The sequence below is a fragment of the Pituophis catenifer genome, unplaced genomic scaffold (genome assembly GCF_029215685.1).
Source record: "Pituophis catenifer annectens isolate HBS135680 unplaced genomic scaffold, rPitCat1.0.hap2 SCAF_5, whole genome shotgun sequence".
NCBI lineage: Eukaryota > Metazoa > Chordata > Lepidosauria > Squamata > Colubridae > Pituophis > Pituophis catenifer.
The window spans coordinates 79,423,034-79,446,475 of record NW_027256885.1 but is presented as its reverse complement, the minus strand read 5'-3'; the positions used below and the strand labels follow the sequence as shown (position 1 = coordinate 79,446,475).

The 23,442-nt window shown below is 50.6% G+C and overlaps 1 protein-coding gene across 1 annotated transcript in view; it reads right to left on the bottom strand.

The window, feature by feature from the left end:
- The window catches only part of SNRK (SNF related kinase), a 258,721-nt gene that overhangs the window by 234,292 nt on the left and 987 nt on the right, over nt 1-23,442 (bottom strand). Inside the window, exon 3 of the mRNA XM_070944393.1 lies at nt 23,057-23,242. The gene's annotated coding sequence lies outside the window, so the exon portion shown is untranslated. The remainder of the gene's footprint in view (nt 1-23,056; nt 23,243-23,442) is intronic.

The window sequence follows — 23,442 nt, the reverse complement described above, 5'->3', positions numbered from 1 at the left end:
TATATCAGATGCTACGTTTCATACCAGCAGACGAATTGGTCAGGACTCCTGCCTTTCGCCGAAGTGGCATATAACAACATACCCCACCGCAGTACTGGGTTCTCCCCTTTCCAAGTAATATATGGCCGAGAGTTTTCAGCCATTCCAGAGTTAGATCCCCCTATGACAGACGGTGACACGCCACGCAGTTGGGCCGATAAAATTAGTAATCTATGGCCAAGTGTAAAAACAGCATTACAAAAGGCAGCAGACGAGTACAAAAAATATGCAGACAAGAAAAGAGCTGATCCAAAACCATTCCGGATAGGAGACAAAGTATACTTATCTACGAAATACCTTAAACTCCGACTGCCCAGTAAAAAATTAGGACCTAAATATATAGGACCATTTCCCATAACACAAGTCATCAATCCTGTAACCGTAGCTCTTAAACTTCCCCCTCTGTTCAGTAGGATACATCCCGTATTCCATAGCAGTTTGGTGAAACCGGTGACGATAGAAAGGCCAGGTACCTCAACTACTCCACCGGGTCCCGTGCATACCAACCAATATGAGATAGACCGAATATTGGACTCCAGGGTTCGTAGGGGGATGTTACAATATCTTGTGCGGTGGAAAGGATACCCTGTAACACAGGCCTCGTGGGTGGCAGCACCCGATGTTCACGCTGCCCGATTGATACAACGGTTCCATCGGAAATACCCAGACAAACCTAATGCAGGATCGTAACAGTGACTAACATCTGTATGCTTTCTATTTATAGGTGAGCTCCTGGTAGGGGGGCCGCCTGTTGAGTCCTGCCGGAGCTCGCCATCAATGGGGGGTGTGGGAGACGTAGGAGTGGAGATAAGCAGCCGCAGCGAACACACAAACAGTTCCTGGATAGGACGATGATTGATGACGTTGCCGGGCCTCTCCGATTCTGCTGTCCTCGCTGCTCTGGTGCTCGCAGCTGTTACTGTTAAGGGAGTGGGGGGTGCTTGATTGATAATCACCGGATGTATGTTTAAGGGGCTGAGTTTTTGTTAAATAGCGCTGTGGTGTGATTACACCCAGCGCTGACTTTGAACCAAAACACCGACTTGTACTTTACTTTTGACTGCAAGCTTATCATTGCCAAAGTAAACCCTGATTCTCTGTGTGTTACTGGTGATTATTTCCTATCGCAGTTCTGAACGAACGACAAGCCGAGAGATAGTTATATAACTAATTGATTTATATTAAAATGGTGAATTTGTATTAAACAACTGTAATATTACATAATTAACCAATGTGAGGATGGATATAAAAATAGATGACAATGGGAAGGGGTATAATATAGAATAGAAGGGAAAAATTGAATTTGATTAAGATTAGAGATGAGGATGAAGAGTAATATTGGTTTTTTAAAAAAATAGATGAGGAATAAATATGGCAAAAAGGAAATATAGAAATTGTAAATTTAATTGAAATGACTAAACACTGTTTAAATTTGTGAACCGGACAAATACTCTGTTCAAAGAAAATACATTGTATGTGTCAGGTTTCGATGTCATCTCAAATAAATTGCACTCCCAAACAATTAATCTTTGCTGAAATATTCCATTTATTGAGTATGACAGATCTGGCCCCGACTTCGTCGTAGCCGATACTAACCCTCTGACCCCCAAACCCTTCCCTTTCCGTTCCCCAATTCTCATCTTCTCATTGGCCATCTTCCAAGTCAGTCTCCCCAGCTTCTGACCTCACCCCACAGGAATGTCTCCCCTCCCCTCCCATCTCCTAGGGGATATTATCTACAGAGAAAATAAGTAGGTGAAAAGTCAAGCCTCATCTCCTCCTTTTTATGGCAGCATTAGAATGCTGACAGTATGTTTGTATGTGTGTTTCTAATTATTGCTATTTATTCATATTTGTTCTCTTTTATTCTTTAAAGTTTAACAATTCATTCTTTATCTTAATATCTTAATATTTGTTTGGGGTTGCCGTTATTCCCTTTCATCTTTTTTATTGTACAGCAATCTTTCTCCTCAAACCTACCACCACTCTCTTTTCTTTCCTTCTTACTTTCTCTTCCCCCCCTCTTCTTCTCCTCCCTACTTCCTCTTCCTTTCTCCTTCTCTCTTCCTCCCTCTCTTCCCCTCACTCCTACTCTAATTTCCCTTCCCTTCCTTCCTCCCTTCTCTTCCTTCCCTCTCTTCTCCTTCCTTCATCCCTCTCTATTGCTGTATCCTTTTGTGCATATGGACTACTCAGAGGGCTTGATCTGTCCCCGTACCCACACACACACCCACACAGCCAGTCGAGGGTTAAGGAAACACTTTGGAACGCACCCAGGTCTTATCTCCGACTTGGCAGCGATAGACACACCGTCTGCCAAGGGTCTTTATTTTCACAAACAGACAGATAAGATACGAACGTTCAAGAAAGTCCAAACAGAAATAATATTCCTCCCAGCAGTTCCGGACGAGGCTTTAGTGACTCCAAGGTTTTGCTTTGTTCGTCACAAGGATCCTTTGACCACTACCCTCTATTATATAGTCTCTGGGGTGTGGTCCAGTGACTCAGTTCTAATCCCTAGCACGCCTCCCAAGCTGCTGCAAACGTTTATCACGCCTTCGGAGGCGTGCGTCCAGGAATGATGTTTCATTATCACTTTGACTCGAATCAGCTGTTTCCTCTCCCTCAGCTGGCACTTGAAACAATGCCAGAGGGGAGGGGCCTGGAGAGGGAGGCCTGGCTGACTCCTCTTCCTCATGCTCGGAGCTTTCTTCCTCCGATGGGACAGGCTCAGAGGGCGGGGCCACAACACTATCCCCCACCGCAGGGCCCTTCCCCCGGGTCTGACGGTCGGGATGGGGTCGGGACGGGAACTGTTCGTGGAAAGCCCGCACCAGGTCAGGGGCCTGAACGGCAGATGCGTCCACCCAGGTGACATCCTCGGGCCCGTACCCCTTCCAGGCAATGAGGTATTGGAAGCGCCCCTTCAGCCAACGGGAGTCCCGGATACTGTCCACCTCGTACGTCGAGGCATCGTCCTCGTCGGCTGCGGCTGGGGGGGCAGGCGTCGGCGGGCGGCGGAGATGGCTCGCGGGGGCCTCAGGGACCAGGAGGGACCGATGAAAAACAGGGTGGAGCCGCATGGAGCGGGGTAGAGTCAACCGGTAGGCCACCGGATTGATGACCGCCTCGATAGGGAAGGGACCGATAAAGCGTTGGGCCAGTTTCCTCACCGGCCGGTCCGTGGGGAGGTGTTTCGTGGACAACCACACCCGATCTCCTACTTCCAGCGGTGGCGTCGCCCGGCGGGCGCGATCGGCGAACTGTTTATAATCCTCTTTCGCCCGGATCAGCTGCCGCCGCACCAGTTGCTGCACTGCCTGCAGCTCCGAGAGGAAGTCCCGGGTCTCGGGAACAGGGGAGTCCATGATGGTCAACGGGAAAAGCCGTGGATGGTATCCGACGTTGGCATGGAACGGGGTCATCTGGGTGGAGGTGTGTTGGGAGTTATTAAAAGCGAACTCCGCCAGGGGAAGGTACTCGGCCCAGTTGTCCTGCTGCTGGTTGACAAAACAGCGGAGGTACTGCTCCAGTATGCCGATGACCTTCTCCGTGCCCCCGTCAGTCTCCGGATGGTGCGACGATGACAGGCACACCTGCACCTCCAGCGCAGCCATCAGGCTTTTCCAGAAGCGAGCCGTGAACTGGGCCCCGCGGTCCGAAACCACCCGGTCCGGCAGGCCGTGGAGGCGGAAGATATGTTGCAGGAACAGGCGAGCCGTGGTGCGGGCCGAGGGCAGGCCGCGGCACGGGATGAAATGTGCCATCTTCGTGAGCGCATCCACCACCACGAGGACGGTCGTGTACGTAGCGGACAGGGGCAGGTCTGTCAGGAAGTCCATGGAGATGGCTCCCCAAGGTCTCTCCGGTGTCGGTAGCGGCTGGAGGAGTCCGGGAGGGGGGCCGGACGCGGCTTTGGCCTGTCGGCACGTCACACAGGACGTCACGTAGGCGTGCACGTCATGCCGTACCCGAGGCCACCAAAAAGTCCGCGTCACCAGGTTCAAAGTCTTAAAGAAGCCGAAGTGCCCCGCCGCGGGGTTGTCATGACACTGGTTCATGACGAGGGCTCGGAGCGGACTCGTGGGCACGTACAGCCGACCCCGATGTCTGAGCAAGCCCTCCTCCACGGTCCATGGGGACGCGGGGCCGACGTCCGCTCTCCGCTGCTGCGACCAGTCGTCCCGTCGCTGCGCTTCCAGCACCCGAGCCCGCAGGTCCACCGGTTCCTGGACCGCGGCCAAGGAGTCCGCTGGCAGCACCGTCCGGGGGGGAAGGGAGTCCTTGGGGCAAAAGTATTCCGGCTTACAGGATAGCGCGTCCGCCCTCTGGTTGAGGTTGCTCGGAATGTAGGTGACGTGGAAGTTGAACCGGGCGAAAAACAACGACCACCGGATCTGCCGCTGGTTCAACTTCCGTGCCGTGGTGAGGTGCTCCAGGTTCCGATGGTCCGTCCGCACCTCCACCTGGTGTCGGGCCCCCTCGAGGTGATGTCGCCAAGCCTCGAACGCGGCCTTGATGGCCAGCAACTCCTTTTCCCAGATGGTGTAGTTGCGCTCGGAAGGGTTGAGTTTCCGGGAGTAGTATGCGCAGGGAAAAAGAGTGCCGCCATCCACCGGAGCCTGTAGCAGCACCGCCCCAATCGCCACGTTGGACGCGTCCGTCTCCACCACGAACGGACGGTGTGGATTGGGGTGCCTCAGGACTGGCTCCGTGAGGAAGGCCTGCTTGAGGACCTCGAAGGCCTGCTGCTGCGGGGGCCCCCACTGGAACGGGACCTTCTTCCGAAGGAGCTGGGTCAACGGCAAGGTCAGGGTGGCGAAGCCCGGGATGAAGGTCCGATAGTAGTTGGCGAATCCCAACAGACGCTGGACGTCCTTCACCCGACGCGGGGGTTCCCAACTGCGCAAGGCCTCCACCTTGTGCGGGTCCATCGCGATGCCCTCGGGGGTGATGATGTGCCCGAGGAACTCTATGGAAGACTGGAAGAAGTAGCATTTCTCCAACTTCGCATAGAGCTGGTGCTCCCGCAGGCGCTGCAGGACCTGGCGGACATGCTGGAGGTGACTTTCCAGGGTCCGGGAATAGATCAAAATGTCATCCAAGTAGATCACCACGAACCAATCCAGCATGTCCCAGAACACATCGTTCATCAAGTGCTGGAAGACCGCGGGGGCGTTGGTCAACCCGAACGGCATGACGGTATACTCGAAGTGTCCGTACCGCGTGCCGAACGCCGTCTTCCACTCGTCCCCCTCTCTCACGCGCACCAGGTTGTAAGCCCCTCGGAGATCGAGCTTAGTGAAGATCGAGGCCTCCCGCAACCTCTCCATCAGCTCCGGGATCAGCGGCAGGGGGTAGCGATTTCGCACTGTGATGGCGTTCAAGCGCCGGTAGTCGCAACACAGGCGCAAGTCCCCCGTCTTCTTTTTAACGAAGAGGACCGGGGCCGAGAGCGGGGAGGTCGAAGGCCGGATGAACCCACGGGCCAGGTTCTTTTCCAGAAAGTCCCGTAAGGCGGCCAGCTCGGGCTCCGACATGGAGTACAGGCGTCCCGAGGGCAGGGGCGCGTTGGGCATTAGGTCCACCGCACAGTCGTAGGGTCGGTGCGGGGGCAAGCGGTCCGCCTCCTTCTCGCTGAACACGTCGGCGAAGGGCGTCAGCTCCGGAGGCAAGGAGACGTTTGGGGCAGAGACGTCCTGGCCGGCGCAGGTGTGGCGAAGGTGGTCGACACACTGCAGGCTCGGGAACGAGATGGCGTTTCTCGACCACGCCACCTGAGGGTCGTGCGCCCGAAGCCAGGCCATCCCCAGGACCAAGGGAAAGTGCAGATCCGCCGTTACGTAAAACTGGATCGCCTCCTCGTGGTTTCCAATGGCGAGGCGCAAGGGCTGGGTAGCGGTTTTGATGGGTCCCGCCACGAGTTCCCGCCCATCTATAGTTTCAACCCTCAACGGAGGGTCCACTGGAACCAAGGGGACTTTGTAATGGGCCACAAAGGCCTGGTCCATAAAGTTCGTGGTGGCCCCCGAGTCCACCAGCGCGTGCGCCTGGAGCCCCTCCGACCGGTTAGCCAACAACACCCGGGTGTTCAAAATCAGGTGCCGAGGGGGCTCACAGTCCACAGCCGCCGACTCCGGCGGGGCATGGTCACGTGCCTGACCCAGAGTTTCCCCTAGGCCAGGCCTGGCCCGTTTCCCGGCAGGTCACGCCGAGACTCCGGAACAGGCTTGAGCGGTCCACTCCGCTTCCGGGGACACGAGGCGGCAAAATGTCCCGCCTCGCCGCAATAGAGGCACAACCCCCCTTGACGTCTCCGCATCCGCTCCTGGGCCGTCAGTTGAGGTCTGGCTGCTCCAAGCTCCATAGGCTCCTCAGCCGTCGCCACAAAACGCTGTGCGGTCCGGAGCGCTGTCGGTGCGAAACGCGGGGGTGCCGACGCTGTCGATGGTTCCGGAAGAGCCCGACGGGGCCGTCGCCGTTGCAAGCGGGCGTCGATGCGCAGGCATTGGGTCACCAGCGCGTCGAGGGTCGGTGGCGCCTCCACACGAACCAGCTCGTCCTGCATCTCGTCAGAAAGGCCGTCCTGGAAAGCGTCCATCAGCGCCACCTCATTCCAAGCCGAATCCTGGCCTAGCAGTCGGAACTCTGCAATATAGTCCTGCAGGGGGCGCTTGCCTTGGCGGAGGTCCTTGATGCGCCTCGCTGCCGTCTGCACCCGGAGGGGGTCCTCAAACATGGTGCGCAGGTGTTGTAAAAAGCCCTGAAAGTCCAGGAGCAAGGGGCTATCTTGCAACAACAGGGGCGTGGCCCATCGGGCGGCAGTGCCAGAGAGGGAGCTGATAACAAATGCCACCCGAACCCGGTCATCCGGAAAATCCTCCGGCCTCATTGCCATAAACAGTTGGCATTGTCCCAAGAAGGCCGGAAACATCTCCTGCTGCCCAGAAAACCTATCTGGCACATTCACTGGGCATCTCGGACGGGGAGGGGGAGGAGGTGGAGCTGCAGGAGCATTTCCCAAAGCAAGTTGGGCAGTTAGCTGTGCTACTTGCTGTTGCAGAAGCTGATTGGCCTCCAGCATCTGCTGTATCTGCTGCTGCAGCTGTTGGTCCATCGTGGGTTAACGATGGGAGTATGGGGTGACGAACAAGATGATCTGTCCCCGTACCCACACACACACCCACACAGCCAGTCGAGGGTTAAGGAAACACTTTGGAACGCACCCAGGTCTTATCTCCGACTTGGCAGCGATAGACACACCGTCTGCCAAGGGTCTTTATTTTCACAAACAGACAGATAAGATGCGAACGTTCAAGAAAGTCCAAACAGAAATAATATTCCTCCCAGCAGTTCCGGACGAGGCTTTAGTGACTCCAAGGTTTTGCTTTGTTCGTCACAAGGATCCTTTGACCACTACCCTCTATTATATAGTCTCTGGGGTGTGGTCCAGTGACTCAGTTCTAATCCCTAGCACGCCTCCCAAGCTGCTGCAAACGTTTATCACGCCTTCGGAGGCGTGCGTCCAGGAATGATGTTTCATTATCACTTTGACTCGAATCAGCTGTTTCCTCTCCCTCAGCCGGCACTTGAAACAATGCCAGAGGGGAGGGGCCTGGAGAGGGAGGCCTGGCTGACTCCTCTTCCTCATGCTCGGAGCTTTCTTCCTCCGATGGGACAGGCTCAGAGGGCGGGGCCACAACAGGGCTGAAAAAATTATTTTTGACTGGTCCTCGCACTTTTGACCAGTCCTCGAACTTACGACTGTCCTCACATTTTACGTTTTTGCCCTATCTTGTCACCATGGTGAAGAGAAGCAGTTGTGAAATGAGTGACATGGTTGTTAAGAATGCTGCATGGGCATAAATGTGAGGATGATCATAAGTGTGAGGACCAGTCAAAAGTGCGAGGACCTGTCAGAAATGAGTTTTTTCAGCCCTCTGAGTAGTCCCTATACACATAGCCATGGCCACCCGGTCACATGACCAGCTAGCCACGCCCACCCAGTCACATGACCTCCAAGCCACGGCCACAAAATAAGCCACGCCCACAGAACCGGTAGTAAAAAAAATTAAAACCCACCCCTGGACCATATCCCTTCCTAAAGGCAGAGGAGAGGTCCAATATGTACGACAACTCGCTGGGGTTATGAATTCTCTTTCCTGTTATCTGCAGGAAAATCAATATCCAGTGCATCCATTTCAACCTGGAGACTGGGTGCTTGTAAAGACATGGGGACCAACTACCTCCTTGGATGAGAAGTGGAAGGGACCGTTTCAGGTGCTTCTGACCACCCATACAGCTCTAAAAGTGGAAGGCCTGGCATCTTGGATACATCTGTTGTGGCCCTGCCCTCTGAGCCTGTCCCATCGGAGGAAGAAAGCTCCAAGCATGAGGAAGAGGAGTCAGCCAGGCCTCCCTCTCCAGGCCCCTCCCCTCTGGCATTGTCTCAGGTGCCGGCCGAGGGAGAGGAGATTAGCAGGGAGACAGGTGGCTCGGATCAGAGTGACGAAGAAACATCATTCCTGGACGCACGCCTCCAAAGGCGTGATAAACGATTGCAGCAGCTTAGGAGGCGTGCTAGGGATTAGAACTGAGTCACTGGACCACACCCCAGAGACTATATAATAGAGGGTGGTGGTCAGTGATCCTTGTGACGAACAAAACTAACCTTGGATAGTCACTAAAGCCTCGTTCGGAACTGCTGAGAGAAATATTTATTGTTGTCGGACATTTGGAAGCTGAGTATTTATCTTTGTTTTTCTGTGAAAATAAAGGCACTTGGCAGAAGGTGTGTCTATCGCTGCCAAGTTGGAGATAAAGAAACTGGGTGTGTTCCAAAGTGTTTCCTTAACCCTCGGCTGGCTGTTTGTGTGTGTGTGTGTGTGGACGGGGACAGATCATCTTGTTCGTCACCACATACTCCATCGTTAACCCACGATGGACCAACAGCTGCAGCAGCAGATACAGCAGATGCTGGAGGCCAATCAGCTTCTGCAACAGCAAGTAGCACAGCTAACTGCCCAACTTGCTTTGGGAAATGCTCCTGCAGCTCCCCCTCCTCCCCCTCCCCGTCCGAGATGCCCAGTGAACGTGCCAGATAGGTTTTCTGGGCAGCAGGAGATGTTCCCGGCCTTCCTGGGACAATGCCAACTTTTCATGGCGATTAGGCCGGAGGATTTTCCGGATGACCGGGCTCGGGTGGCATTTGTTATCAGCTCCCTCTCTGGCACTGCCGCCCGATGGGCCACGCCCCTGTTGTTGCAAGATAGCCCCTTGCTCCTGGACTTTCAGGGCTTTTTACAACACCTGCGCACCATGTTTGAGGACCCCCTCCGGGTGCAGACGGCGAGGCGCATCAAGGACCTCCGCCAAGGCAAGCGCCCCCTGCAGGACTATATTGCAGAGTTCCGACTGCTAGGCCAGGATTCGGCTTGGAATGAGGTGGCGCTGATGGACGCCTTCCAGGACAGCCTTTCCGACGAGATGCAGGACGAGCTGGTTCGTGTGGAGGCGCCACAGACCCTCGACGCGCTGGTGACCCAATGCCTGCGCATCGACGCCCGCCTGCAACGGCGACGGCCCCGTCGTGCTCTTTTGGAACCACCGACAGCGTCGGCACCCCCGCGTTTCGCACTGACAGCGCTCCGGACCGCACAGCGTTTTGTGGCGACGGCTGAGGAGCCCATGGAGCTCAGAGCAGCCAGACCTCAACTGACGGCCCAGGAGCGGATGCGGAGATGTCAAGGGGGGTTGTGCCTCTATTGCGGCGAGGCGGGACATTTTGCCGCCTCGTGTCCCCGGAAGCAGAGTTGACCGCTCAAGCCTGTTCCGGAGTCTCGGCGTGACCAGCCGGGAAACGAGCCAGGCCTGGCCTAGGGGAAACTCTGGGTCAGGCACGTGACCATGCCCCGCCGGAGTCAGCGGCTGTGGACTGTGAGCCCCCTCGGCACCTGATTTTGAACACCCGGGTGTTGTTGGCTAACCGGTCGGAGGGGCTCCAGGCGCACGCGCTGGTGGACTCGGGGGCCACCACGAACTTTATGGACCAGGCCTTTGTGGCCCATTACAAAGTCCCCTTGGTTCCAGTGGACCCTCCGTTGAGGGTCGAGACTATCGATGGGCAGGAACTCGTGGCGGGGCCCATCAAATTCGCTACCCAGCCCTTGCACCTCGCCATTGGGAACCACGAGGAGGCGATCCAGTTTTACGTAACAGCGGATCTGCACTTTCCCTTGGTCCTGGGGATGGCCTGGCTTCGGGCGCACTACCCTCAGGTGGCGTGGTCGAGAAACGCCATCTCGTTCCCGAGCCTGCAGTGTGTCGACCACCTTCGCCACACCTGCGCCGGCCAGGACGTCTCTGCCCCGAACGTCTCCTTGCCTCCGGAGCTGACGCTCTTTGCAGACGTGTTCAGCGAGAAGGAGGCGGACCGCTTGCCCCCGCACCGACCCTACGACTGCGCGGTGGACCTGATGCCCAACGCGCCCCTGCCCTCGGGATGCCTCTACTCCATGTCGGAGCCCGAGCTGGCCGCCTTACGGGACTTTCTGGAAAAGAACCTGGCCCGTGGGTTCATCCGGCCTTCGACCTCCCTGCTCTCGGCCCCGGTCCTCTTCGTTAAAAAGAAGACAGGGGACTTGCGCCTGTGTTGCGACTACCGGCGCTTGAATGCCATCACAGTGCGAAATCGCTACCCCCTGCCGCTGATCCCAGAGCTGATGGAGAGGTTGCGGGAGGCCTCTATCTTCACTAAGCTCCGAGAGGCCTACAACCTGGTGCGCGTGCGAGAGGGGGACGAGTGGAAGACGGCCTTCGGCACTCGGTACGGACACTTCAAGTATACCGTCATGCCGTTCGGACTGACCAACGCCCCCGCGGTCTTCCAGCACTTGATAAACGACGTGTTCCGGGACATGCTGGATCGGTTCGTGGTGATCTACTTGGATGACATTTTGATCTATTCCTGGACCCTGGAAAGTCACCTCCAGCATGTCCGCCAGGTCCTGCAGCGCCTGCGGGAGCACCAGCTCTATGCGAAGTTGGAGAAATGCTACTTCTTCCAGACTTCCATAGAGTTCCTCGGGCACATCATCACCCCCGAAGGCATCGCGATGGACCCGCACAAGGTGGAGGCCTTGCGCAGTTGGGAACCCCCGCGTCGGGTGAAGGACGTCCAGCGTCTGTTGGGATTCGCCAACTACTATCGGACCTTCATCCCGGGCTTCGCCACCCTGACCTTGCCGTTGACCCAGCTCCTTCGGAAGAAGGTCCCATTCCAGTGGGGGCCCCCGCAGCAGCAGGCCTTCGAGGTCCTCAAGCAGGCCTTCCTCACGGAGCCAGTCCTGAGGCACCCCAATCCACACCGTCCGTTCGTGGAGACGGACACGTCCAACGTGGCGATTGGGGTGGTGCTGCTACAGGCTCCGGTGGATGGCGGCACTCTTTTTCCCTGCGCATACTACTCCCGGAAACTCAACCCTTCCGAGCGCAACTACACCATCTGGGAAAAGGAGTTGCTGGCCATCAAGGCCGCGTTCGAGGCTTGGCGACATCACCTTGAGGGGGCCTGACACCAGGTGGAGGTGCGGACGGACCATCGGAACCTGGAGCACCTCACCACGGCCAGGAAGTTGAACCAGCGGCAGATCCGGTGGTCGTTGTTTTTCGCCCGGTTCAACTTCCACGTCACATACATTCTGAGCAACCTCAACCAGAGGGCGGACGCGCTATCCCGTAAACCGGAATACTTTTGCCCCAAGGACTCCCTTCCCCCCCGGACGGTGCTGCCAGCGGACTCCTTGGCCGCGGTCCAGGAACCGGTGGACCTGCGGGCTCAGGTGCTGGAAGCGCAGTGACGGGACAACTGGTCGCAGCAGCGGAGAGCGGACGTCGGCCCCGCGTCCCCATGGACCGTGGAGGAGGGCTTGCTCAGACACCGGGGTCGGCTGTACGTGCCCACGAGTCCACTCCGAGCCCTCGTCATGAACCAGTGCCATGACAACCCCGCGGCGGGGCACTTCGGCTTCTTTAAGACTTTGAACTTGGTGACGCAGACTTTTTGGTGGCCTCGGGTACGGTACGACGTGCACGCCTACGTGACGTCCTGTGTGATGTGCCGACAGGCCAAAGCCGCGTCCGGCCCCCCTCCTGGACTCCTCCAGCCGCTGCCGACACCGGAGAGACCGTGGGGAGCCATCTCCATGGACTTCCTGACAGACCTGCCCCTGTCCGCTACGTACACGACCGTCCTCGTGGTGGTGGATGCACTCACGAAGATGGCACATTTCATCCCGTGCCGCGGCCTGCCCTCGGCCCGCACCACGGCTCGCCTGTTCCTGCAACCTATCTTCCACCTCCACGGCCTGCCGGACCTGGTGGTTTCGGACCGCGGGGCCCAGTTCACGGCCCGCTTCTCGAAAAGCCTGATGGCCGCGCTGGAGGTGCAGGTGTGCCTGTCGTCGTCGCACCATCCGGAGACTGACGGGGGCACGGAGAAGGTCATCGGCATACTGGAGCAGTACCTCCGCTGTTTTGTCAACCAGCAGCAGGACAACTGGGCCGAGTACCTTCCCCTGGCAGAGTTCGCTTTTAATAACTCCCAACACACCTCCACCCAGATGACCCCGTTCCATGCCAACGTCGGATACCATCCACGGCTTTTCCCGTTGACCATCATGGACTCCCCTGTTCCCGAGACCCGGGACTTCCTCTCGGAGCTGCAGGCGGTGCAGCAACTGGTGCGGCGGCAGCTGATCCGGGCGAAAGAGGATTATAAACGGTTCACCGATCGCGCCCGCCAGGCGACGCCACCGCTGGAAGTAGGAGATCGGGTGTGGTTGTCCACGAAACACCTCCCCACGGACCGGCCGGTGAGGAAACTGCTTTATCGGTCCCTTCCCTATCGAGGCGGTCATCAATCCGGTGGCCTACCGGTTGACTCTACCCCGCTCCATGCGGCTCCACCCTGTTTTTCATCGGTCCCTCCTGGTCCGAGGCCCCCGCGAGCCATCTCTGCCGCCCGCCGATGCCTGCCCCCCCAGCCGCAGCCGACGAGGACGACGCCTCGATGTACGAGGTGGACAGTATCCAGGACTTCCATTGGCTGAAGGGGCGCTTCCAATACCTCATCGCCTGGAAGGGGTACGGGCCCGAGGATTTCACCTGGGTGGACGCGTCTGCCGTTCAGGCCCCTGACCTAGTGCGGGCTTTCCACGAACAGTTCCCGTCCCGACTCCATCCCGACCGTCAGACCCGGGGGAAGGGCCCTGCGGTGGGGGATAGTGTTGTGGCCCCGCCCTCTGAGCCTGTCCCATCGGAGGAAGAAAGCTCCGAGCATGAGGAAGAGGAGTCAGCCAGGCCTCCCTCTCCAGGCCCCTCCCCTCTGGCATTGTCTCAGGTGCCGGCCGAGGGAGAGGAGATTAGCAGGGAGACAGGTGGCTCGGATCAGAGTGACGAAGAAACATCATTCCTGGACGCACGCCTCCAAAGGCGTGATAAACGATTGCAGCAGCTTAGGAGGCGTGCTAGGGATTAGAACTGAGTCACTGGGCCACACCCCAGAGACTATATAATAGAGGGTGGTGGTCAGTGATCCTTGTGACGAACAAAACTAACCTTGGATAGTCACTAAAGCCTCGTTCGGAACTGCTGAGAGAAATATTTATTGTTGTCGGACATTTGGAAGCTGAGTATTTATCTTTCTGTTTTTCTGTGAAAATAAAGGCACTTGGCAGAAGGTGTGTCTATCGCTGCCAAGTTGGAGATAAAGAAACTGGGTGTGTTCCAAAGTGTTTCCTTAACCCTCGGCTGGCTGTGTTTGTGTGTGTGTGTGTGGACGGGGACAGATCAACATCACTCCAGAGTGAAGAAATGCCCACAATCTGCCAACCCCGATTCTTGGACTGTGCAACCTGTGACTTCCTCTGAAGATGATTTAGGATTTAAGTTATTGTTCCGGAAACAAAAGCCTCTGAAACCATAGCTGCATGGGGGGAGAAATACTACCCCCCCCAATAGTTGTTCTCTCAATTAGAAATTTTCCTCAAACAGTATTAGTAGATACCCACACTAGAACAAAGGGACTTACCATACATCTCCTCTGCTCTCTATCTGTTTAGCTGAGCAAACATTTATTTGGCCTCCCCCAGCTAATCAAAATTATGAGGACAGGAAGGGCAAACTGGTACAGCCTCTTTAGTTTCTGGATCACTCTTTCCATGGTCAGGGGAGATGGGATAAATGTACGGACTACTTCTAGACATAACCTCAGTGGACGGCACCTTATGTTGTGACCCAAGCCCAAGTAGGTAGTAGTCGACGCAAACAGTTCCAAAACAAACAGACTTTATTAGAACAGCTGAGAATTAACTCATTCTCAACATAGTCCAAACTAAATCAAAACAAATTCTTCATAACACAAATTCTTCAGTCTAACCACCAACCTTGGTGTCAGCACTTCAACCTGCATTTACTCTAGTGCTGACATAAGGAGGAGAAGAGGAGGCAGCTGGCAAGAGGACGCTTGACTTCTCACCTACTTATTTTCCCTGAAGATAATATCCCCTAGGAGATGAGACGGGAGGGGGGACATTCCTGGGAGCTGAAGTAGTAGATATGGGGAGAGTGATTTGGAAGAGGGCCAATGAGACGCAGAGAATTGGGGAACGGAAAGGGAAGGTTTGGGGTCAGGAAGTCAGAGTTGGCTACGCCACAATCAGGGACAGGTTGTCGTGCTTAATAAAATGAAAGATTTCTTCAAAGACTATTTGTTTGGAAATGCAATTTATTTTATTTGAGACGACATCAAAACCTGACACTTGGTATAATTAGGCAAACTGCCAAAGGCTTCTCTTGGCAAAAGTTCAGAATCAGAAGACGCCGACGAGAGATAAGTGCAGCAAGACAAGAACAAGTCTATCAACATTGTTTTCCAACAAAGAGCCCAAGAGCCGTTGCTGGTCTTTTAAGCCTTATGGGAGGGGCCAATCATCTCTTGGCCCTACTCCCGAGTCGTCCTCTTTGCTTTAGCAGCTCTTGCCTTCTGGCAGCTCTTCTCATACGTGCACTAGGAACAGGCTCCTCTTGTTCCTCTGCCTCTCTACTGTCAGCCTCTGGAAGCTCCGGAGTCTGTACATCACTCCCCAATGGCCCTGGCCCCATCTCTGCCTCCGACGCAGAGCCCTCATCCAGGCCTTCCCCAGCCTCCAGGACTGGCCCATGTTCTTCCTCAGCCTCATCGCTGTCCAACTCCACTGCCAGCTCTGCAGGCTGCTGGCGGACCACAACACCTTAATACATTTATAGCAATGTCCGAAATGGTTGCTACAGCTGTGGGACAGTCCAAATGTTGGGTCTGCACCTTGATGCCTGTAAGCTCAGAACATGAGACTCCCTCTGATTCCTCTACCATTAAACTCTAGTTGGATGGCAGAACAGGGAGAAAGGTTAGCAGACCCCAGGTGGCTTAAGGATAGAACATTTGACACCTGGGAAAATTCAACAAATTTAAAGAACAATAACACCGAGTTCTTACATGTAGTGGTAACTAAAGGACATTGGTGCTTTCATGGCTCTGCGTTCAGCCACCATGACATAGATATAGGATCCTCCACCTGTGATTACGTTGTTGATTACCAAAGGCAGGTGGTATAGAACCACACAAATGCCAACAGACAGGAAGTTGAGAACATCTTTTGGGGTTCATATTACACCCCATTTGACGAAACTGGAAAGTTGGCCAGGGGTCCAGATTTAATCACAACCCGCACTAGGTGCATCCAGCCCAAATGGACAACTATATTCCAGTGTCAGCCTATGCCGATTACTTATGAGTTACGACAGGGAGAGCTTGCTCCAATGTGGAAACCAACTAACTTCGCTGGGTATTATGCAACCTTATTTACTAAACCATATGGGTACAAAAATAGATACTGTTAGGTTCAGCTTGCAGCTTACTCCTAACTTGTTGGTCAGGCAATATCTGTTTCTTTAAGAAACAACTGAGCCACGTAATCAGGGTTTGCTGAACCCTGTAATTAGGCTACAGTGCATAAATAAGCAGCACAGAGAAGCGTTCCTGGTTCTTCCTGCTTCTTCCGGATTGATACCTGATTGTATCCTGTTGCTTACTATGTCTGTTGTATGGTACTGTATACCAAGTTACTAAAGTCTGTTTGCTTTGGTAAGGGAAGATACTTACTGGACTGATATTACTGTTTATGACCTTGGACTGTTTTACTTACACCGAGACTGTTTGTTATCTATAAAAGTATTTTTCTCACACGAGCTGGACGTTTATCTCCTTCCCTGTGTGTTTCTGCTCTGCTCGTTGCACAAGCAACAAATACTTTTTACACACACCCTAACATTGGTTATGGGCCCAGAACGTTCCAGAGCTCTTTAATTTGTTTTTGTGGAAGTGAGAAGTGCAGGCAATGGGTGTAGTAGTCAAGATGATGGCTTTTGAGCAAGGTACAAGTTATTCTACCATAACCCGGTTGGATGGAACAAACTATGTTACCTGGTCCACAAAATGCTGTCTACTTTTGCGAAAAGAAGGACTGTGGGACATGGTTAATAATCCACCGGACATAACTGCACTGAATGCTGCTGACGAAGAAGATGCCAAAAAGATAGCGAAGTTTCACAGGGACAACGAGCGTGCTTTATGCATCATTGGCCTGACACTGGGAGACCAGCAACTTGTCCATTTCCGGGGCGAGGAGTCTGCTGCGAGGTGTTGGTCAAAGCTAAAGAAGCTCTACGTTCGTGACTCTGTGGGTGTCCATATCTACCTGACACGGAAATTATTTCGCTTACATCTTCAGAAAGGAGGAGACATGATGGCTCACCTGGACTCCATGACAGGGCTTTTCCAGGAGCTACATGAGAAAGACCTTGTGTTTACTGAACTGCAGCAAGTTTATATTATTCTTTCATCGTTGGATGACAGTTATGACTCTTTTGTTTCATCATTAGAAGTATTGTCTAGAGATGAACTAACATTGGCCAGTATAACTGGTAGGTTACTGGATGAGGCCAAACGTAGGCAAGAACGAGACCAGTTCAGGATGCAACAGCAACCAAAAGTGGAAGCTGTATATGAGAATGTCAATATTGTTAAACGCTGTTATGCTTGTGGGGCTAAGGGGCACATTGCAAAATATTGTAATAATAAGAAAGAGTCTGCTAGAAACTCTGCTAAACCCAGGAAAGGGTGTAATTTAGCAACCAGTTCATCTATTAATATAAGAGATGATTGGTGGGTGATTGACAGCGGTGCCTCTCAATCAATAACAAAAAACAGAAAACTGTTTATAAATATGAAGAAAAGTACTAAAAAGGTCAAATTAGCTAATGGCTGGAATGTGACTGTAGCTGGGGAGGGACTTGTTCAATGTTCTATTAGTAAGCACCCTTTACCCATGCTTTATATCCCTAGTTTGAAATATAACCTTTTATCTGTAAAGTCATTACTACATTCTGGGTTTACAGTAACTTTTAAAAACAACAAATGTTTGCTGGAATGTGAAGGCACTGTAGTTACTGCAGAATTAGAAGACGACTTATTTGTTATTAGGGATAAGTCATTACTGTTAGTTCAGTCAAAAGCTAAATTTGGAAATGTAAAGCCGCATGATGAATGCGTACATTTACTACATAGAAGGCTTGGTCATCTGAATTTCAGGTTGTTGAATTTGACTGTTAAGCAGTCTAATGGCATTAAGTTAAGGGCTTGCAGCAAATACCTGAACTGTAATACTTGTAACCAGCATAAAAGCAAAGTTACACCTGCAAACCGCTGCAATGGGTTTAAAACAACTAAACCTTTGGAGGTAGTCTTTTTAGACTTAATAGGGCCAAAGAAACCCAGTTTAGGGGGAGCATGCTATATTTTGAGTATAGTTGATCACTTTACCAGATATGGTTTTTGCTACCTTATGAAGTCCAAAAGTGATACGTTTCAATGTATCACAAACTGGCTTCGTTTTGTAGAAAGGAAGCAGAGGTTTAAGGTGAAATGCATTGTTACTGACAATGGAACTGAGTTTACTAACCATCAGTTGGCTAAGTTTTTGAAGGATGCTGGGATACAGCATAAACGTTCTGCCCCTTTTCGGCCAGAACATAATGCATATATTGAAAGAAGAGGCCAGACCCTACAAGCTATGACTAGGACTATGCTGGCTGATGCTTGTTTACCTGATAAATTATGGGGAGAAGCAATACTATGTGCCAATCATATTTTAAATAATGTGGTGCATTCCTCTACAGGAAAAATTCCTTTTACTTTATGGCACGGCAGGAAGCCTGATTTAAGTTATATACATACTTTTGGTGCACCAGCCTGGGTGCATATACCAGTTAGTCAGAGAAGGAAGGACCAACAGAGAGCAAAGAAAATGATTTTTGTTGGCTATGAGGCTAACCATAGGTCCTATAGGTTCTGGGAAAAAGGAACAACAAAAGTTTTGTGTAGCGCTAGTGCTAAATTCCTAGAACATGAAGGCTGGGACAGGTTAGAAAAAGCAGACTATGGTTTTACAGATGTTGATGTTAAGATGGACCATATTCCTGATGATAGTTCATCTAAGATGGATGATAAACCATCTATTAAGGTGGAAGAACAGGAACAGGAATTAGGGTTAGGGGAGGATGAACCCAATATACCTGATGTTAGTCCTGTTATGCCTAGACGATCTTCCAGGGACCGGCATCCACCAGATCGCTATAAAGCCACAGTGGTTTGCCAAGTAGATATCGAACCATCCAGTTATCATGATATAAAATTATATCCAGAAAAGGAGCAAAAAGCCTGGCAAGAGGCAATGGATAGAGAAATTGATTCATTGAAGAGGCTTGGTGTCTATGAAGTTGTAAGAATACCACCAAATGAGAAACTTATAGGCTGTAGGTGGGTCTATAAGGTAAAGAAAAGTGTAGATGGGGTAGTAACCCATAAAGCTCGGCTTGTTGCACAAGGGTTCTCACAGACAGATAGAGACTATGATGAAGTTTTTGCTCCAAGTCTACGAGCGAGCACTTTGAGAACGATGCTTGTTTGGGCAGCTAGAAATAAATGCTCTATTACTCATATAGATGTCGAGACAGCTTACTTGAACGCTCCGTTGAGGCATACAATATATATGAAGAAACCTCCTGGTTATGATACACAGGATAGAACTGAGTGTTGGAGGCTACAAAAAAGCCTATATGGTTTAAGGCAATCAGGTTACGAGTGGAACCAATGTATAGTGCAGGAATTACATAACATTGGGTTCTATGAGGGCGTAGCAGATAAATGTCTGTTTAAAAAAGAACAGGATGGATGTGTTTCATTCTTGTTACTCTTTACAGACGACATTGCCATAATTACCAGAACTGACGCTGAGGCCAGAGAGATTATCAGTCAGTTGCAAACAAAATTTAAACTTAGAAATCTAGGACATATACAGCATTATCTAGGGCTGGATATCCTGAAAACATCTAGAGGATTTAAAATATCACAATCTAATAAAATCTGCAAATTGTTGAAAAAATATGGGATGGAATTATGTAAACCTGCCAAGACTCCTATGGCACAGGAATTCCAGCAGGATAGTTTGCAGAGTCCACAGTTCAGTAAAGAACTGTATCAATCATTAATAGGTAGTTTGTCGTATTTGAGCAACTGGACACGGCCTGATATAGCTTTTAGTGTTAATCAACTAGCACAATATAGTTCAGAGCCTACTGATAGGCATTGGCAGGCTGCTAAACGTGTTCTTAGGTATCTTAAAAGAACATTGCATTTTGCTATGTATTTAGAACCAAATGCCAATATGATATTAAAGGCATATGCTGATGCCAGTTTTGCCAGAAAATCTACGTCTGGAATAGCAATCATGTTGGATAACTGCCTGATTGGATGGAAATCAATTCGCCAGAAACACATAAGTTTGTCTACCATGGAAGCGGAGTTTTCTTGTCTATCACTTACATGTACTGAACTGATTTATTATAAACAGTTGATGGAAGATATTGGATTCAAAATGGACTATCCTATTACGGTTTATGAAGATAACCAGGCAGCCATTAAAATGGCAACGAATCTTGCTGTAAAGACAAGGACTAAATACACTGATATACGTTATCTGAATGTTCGGCAATGTGTTAAGGATAACATGATTACATTGGAATATTGCGCATCAGAGGACAATATTGCCGACAACTTTACCAAAGCGCAAGGTGCCATTAAACACACCAATTGTTGTGAAAGTTTTGGATTAAGAATCTGAAATGTGACTGATACCACTGTACAATGTATGATTTGGATGTGTATTTTTGTTTCTGTATCTATTGTGTATATTGTCCTGCCCAATGGGGAGAATGTTAGGTTCAGCTTGCAGCTTACTCCTAACTTGTTGGTCAGGCAATATCTGTTTCTTTAAGAAACAACTGAGCCACGTAATCAGGGTTTGCTGAACCCTGTAATTAGGCTACAGTGCATAAATAAGCAGCACAGAGAAGCGTTCCTGGTTCTTCCTGCTTCTTCCGGATTGATACCTGATTGTATCCTGTTGCTTACTATGTCTGTTGTATGGTACTGTATACCAAGTTACTAAAGTCTGTTTGCTTTGGTAAGGGAAGATACTTACTGGACTGATATTACTGTTTATGACCTTGGACTGTTTTACTTACACCGAGACTGTTTGTTATCTATAAAAGTATTTTTCTCACACGAGCTGGACGTTTATCTCCTTCCCTGTGTGTTTCTGCTCTGCTCGTTGCACAAGCAACAAATACTTTTTACACACACCCTAACAGATACTATGATAAAAACACTATAAGGTGCGCTCTGATAGGACAGTATTTTGTCTGTGGACAGTGTGCCTATGTGTCTTCCCGGAAACTGGAAGGGAATTTGTTACATAGCTGTGCTCCTCCCACCCACCTATATTACCCTCACTTTACCTGAAGGGAAGATTAGAAACCACAGGGATCTTGACCAATTCAGAAAATACCTGAAGGATTATCAACCCCTTTCCTGGTTTGGTGGCCTCCGGTCCCTCAATAATGCCATGTATCGTATACAGGCAGTGGTGGAAATCCTAGCTAATGAGACCGGGGAGCTTTTTATTGCTACAGCAAAAGAACAAGAAGCCATACGACAAATGACTGTTCAGAATAGAATGGCTCTAGATATGGTATTGGCATCCAAAGGAGGTGTGTGCGCACTAATTGGACAGCAATGCTGTGTGTATATTCCAGACAAATTAGAGGAATTCCAAAACCGAGCTAAACACATAGCAAAGATAGCTGCGACTCCTCCCATGGACAAATGGAAAGGCTGGTGGCAGTGGCTGACAGGATGGTTACCCTATTTCAGCTGGTTAAGAACCCTGGTAATGACCCTGGCATGTATAATCATTGTTCTCTTTCTTTCTTTTCTTTTTTTTAATTTTTTATTGTAAACAAACATACACATACAGACATAAACGTTTAAACAAACTAAACATAAACTAACTATACAATGAAATCAAGTCATAGAACTTGAACTTTGAAAATAGAGTTACTTCGGTAATTATGTATCTATATATCTATATATATTATCTTTCATCTTGTATCAATGTTTATATAACGATATTTCATTTTATTTCCTTATTTTTGTATCATTGGGTGGTATTCCCTTATTTCGTGTCTTTTTTATCTAACCAGTTGTACCATTCTTGCCAAATTAAGTAAAAGTCTGTATCTTCTTTTCCCTGTATTTCTTTGGTCAGTTTATCCATTTCTGCACAATCCATTGTTTTTTGTATTATTTTTTCTTCTGGTGGCGATAATCATTGTTCTCTTAATCACCTGTTGTGCATTACAATGCTTTCCCCTTTGCCTTTCCACCTGTAAGCAAACTATGGGGTCTCTCAGTACAGGGATATTGATGTTGGGTGAATCTTGGAAAATTAAATCATTTTCAGATTCAAAGGGGGGGGGAATGATGGGCTGTATGCTAAAATAAAGCCAGGTCATGACACACACTTGAAAGTAAAACAGGAAGCCTGTAATTGCGGAGTGTGTCTGGCAAGAACAAAGAATGCTTATCTACAGGAAATATGCATGTGTAAATCTTGTTAACAATTCTGGGTAGTTAGAAAGCTGACAACTTGCAGATCTTAGCTAACAATTAGGAATAGTGATGGCCTGCAGCCAATAAAATGTGTATTAGATAACTCTTGGGGCATTCATTAGCCAAGGTTTAGGAATAGGGACAGCTAGAGACCAATAGAACAAATTGTAGATTACTAAAATGTTTATTAGATGATATTTTTTATTATCTTGCCTTGTCCTGCCTTTTCTTTTAGTGAAAATGTATAAAACTTACTTAATCCTTTGTTCTTGGTTCTTGGCATTTTGGCCAGGAGCCCTTTTCCTTGGAGTACTCCAATAAAAAGCAATCAGAAACCCTGCACCTCATGTCTGGCGTCCATCATTGGCTTCGGCACCAGGCTCAGACCAGAATTGGGGACAACACCACTATATAAGCACTTCCACAGAAGAGAGCTGTGTGAACCACAAGAAAGACTACTAAAGCTCACTCTGAACAAACCTGTTGGCTCTGTATCCAGCTTGCAGAAATAAGATGCACCCTCATCACCCAAACAGATCTGCAGCTGGCATGTATTAATTTCTTATTTGCCACCTAAGCCTGACAAATGCATAGCAGTTTGGGGAGGGTGGGGGGACACAAATGCTGTTCCTCAGACTGCAGGGGTTTGGGGCAGGGGTGAGTTCTACTTACCTTTACTACCGGTTCGCATTTATTTATTTATTGATTCAATTTATATGCTGCCCTTTTCCGGAGACTCAGGGCGACTAACAATGCATTAAGCAATAGCCTTCATACTTTTGTATATACCTGCTTAGTAGGGCTTTCGCCCCCCCCCCCCCCAAGCGGTGTTCTTTTTTATACAAAGTCAGCTTATTGCCCCTACAAACCGGGTCCTCATTTTACCTACCGGGTCCTCATTTTACCTACCTCAAAAGGATGGAAGGCTGAGTCAACCTTCACTTCACTTCACTCGTGCATGTGCACGTTCTTATGCGCAGAAGCTTCTGTGCATGCACAGATCACTTATGACGACGTCCGGGTCAGTGGGTGGAGGCTCCCGCTGGTTTCACTACTGGTTCTATAGAACTGGTCCAAACCGGGGACAACCCACCACTGGTTTGGGGAAAGAGAATGGAAAGAAAAAACAGTAGCAATGGCAAGGGGACAAAAACAGGAAAACTCAATTTCACCTTCCCCTCATTCAAGTATCTTAAGTCTGCTTTTTGGAATGCTGACAATTACAAACAATAAATGAACTCCATCCCATCACTGCACGCCCTCAGGAACACCTCGACTTGCGACAATTGAGTCCC